Below are 2,474 nucleotides of genomic sequence, written 5' to 3' on the forward strand. Positions count from 1 at the left end.
ATACACTGCTTGGATAATCTAAGGTCGTTACTGATAATTACGCCTTGACCCTTTTCACTATTCACTTTTGTTAACGAATTTCCAAATAACTAGTAAACGAAATTAAGGTTATTTTTACATATGTGAATTACCTTGCATTTACTTGTGTTAAATTTTATTAGCCACTTTTCAGACCATTGCTGTAATTTATAATCTTCTTGAATATCTAATTGGTTTGAGTGACCATTTGCCACTCCGCACAGTTTTGTATCATCAGCAAATTTGGAAAGAGTAGATTTTAGTCCATGGCCTATATCATTTATATATACTGTACTATGAATAGAAGTGGCCCAAGAACGGAACCCTGAGGAACACCACTCGTAACATTTTTCCATTTAGAAGTTTTGCCATTTAGAACGACTCTGTTTTCAATCATTTAAACAATTACTAGTCCAACTTAATAGGCTATCACTTATTCCATGTAAAGCTAATTTAGTAAGAAGTCTTTCGTAGGGGACGGTATCAAAAGCTTCTGCAAAGTCTAGATATATTAAATCTATATTTTTTCTTTTATCATAATTCGAGATGACTGTCTTGTAAAATTCGAGTAAGTTAGTCACGCAAGAACGTTTCGGTCTGAAACCATGCTGGCTATCATTTATCAAACGGTCACTTTCTAAAATATGTTCGATAGCATCTCTGATGATAGTTTCCATTATTTTTCCTACGATTGAAGTCAAACTTATAGGCCTATAGTTATTTGGTTTCTTTTTGTCACCTTTTTTTAATATGGGAGTAATGTTAGCTAGCTTCCATTCTCTTGGGACATCTCCGGATATGATGGATTTCTTGAAAATAATTTCTAATGGAACAACAATCTCATTTTTCATTTCCTTTAAGATTCTTGGATGCCAATCGTCAGGCCCTGGTGTTTTATTAAATTTGAGTATGTCTATACACCTTTTAATTTGTTCTTTTGTTATATTTACCGTAGTGAGTAAGTTTACCAAAGACTTTTCACAGGTTTCAGTTTGGAATTCACCTTGAGGTGTTTCGTTTACGAATACCGAGCTAAAATAATTGTTTAAGATATTACACATTCCTTCATTTGAATATTCAAGTTGACCGTCAGCAGATAATAGTGGACCAATGTGATTCCTAACAACCTTTTTATCTCTAATGTAACTATAGAATTCTTTGGGATTCTCTTTGGATTTATCAGCGATGTTCATTTCGTATTGTCGTTTTCTTTTTCTTATTGTCTTTTTTAAATCTCTCTGTATTGATACATAACTTTCATACTCATTAGATGCACCTGAGCTCTTATATTTCTTATAAGTACGACAAAATGCCCTGTCATTGGAAGAAACTATAAAACCTTTTATACCGTTTTGGACTTATAAAATATCTTCTACATTTAGTACTATAATTCACTTTGTGTAATGAAAAATAGATTTTCGGCTTACAGATAGAAACACTAATGTATAAATCACAGTGCAACCATAGTATTTTAGAGGCTGGATGAATTCACGTGAGTATTGATGATAGCCTCAGTTATAACTATGGAAGAGTATATTTTATTGGGAAGTAGCGTGGAGGGTTTAACACTTTCAGTGTTTGCTGGTATGAAAGGTAACAAGTTTTGCTAGAACGACTCTGTAGGTTATTTTGTGGACTCCTTGCTGTTGATTGTGTTACATGGTAGTAAAGAATAAAGACCGGGACGAGATATTTTGGGTAATACTAGAAGAGAATCTCGTGTTGTCCATGTGTTGTTCGGTCGAGATAAACAACCGTCGTTTGAAGGTCCATGACTATTCAGATTCTCCAAGGGCCTTCATGTACATTAGTATATGTGGGCTGTACGAGGCTGCCTGAATAGTTTTGACCATATGTATTTTCTTTTCCAAGATCATCATCAATTGTTTTTATTAATTGTAAGAGTCTACTAAGTCATTACCTCTGGCAGAATTTATGGATTGATTGTTTTTGTTTTAGTTGTAGTCTCTGTAGCATGTTCTGCTACTGAGCCTAATTAGATCTATAGTGATAAGTATCTTCATCCACATATTTCCACTGATGTGATATGTCATTACGGAATAGCACGTGTAAGGGGCGTAGAGTACCTTACGCCACACACGTGTCTTGTTAAAATAAAATATTCCCCAAGGAGTCTGCAAATCGGGTCACCAAGTAGGGAAAGAGTCCGATTTTGATGGAAGCGTGAATAACAGTGGTGTAGTCAGTTAGATCAACAGCTTTCCAAATTTCAATGAAAACAAAGGTAACAGAGATCTTGCGTTGTTTTAGATTTAAATTAACGACATACTTGAGATAGAAATAGAGAATAATTTTGTGTTGTCCAACTGTTGTGGTTTGATGTAATGCTGAATAAATGTGTACGTTTCAGCTAAATAGAAAACTCTGACAGAGTAGAGTGTAGATGGTGCTACGACAAAAAAGCCTGAAATTATTAAGAGGTTTGGAGAGCCTGG

The sequence above is a fragment of the Oratosquilla oratoria genome, chromosome 10 (assembly GCF_046742065.1).
Source record: "Oratosquilla oratoria isolate Oo_2021 chromosome 10, ASM4674206v1, whole genome shotgun sequence".
In the NCBI taxonomy this organism is placed as follows: domain Eukaryota; kingdom Metazoa; phylum Arthropoda; class Malacostraca; order Stomatopoda; family Squillidae; genus Oratosquilla; species Oratosquilla oratoria.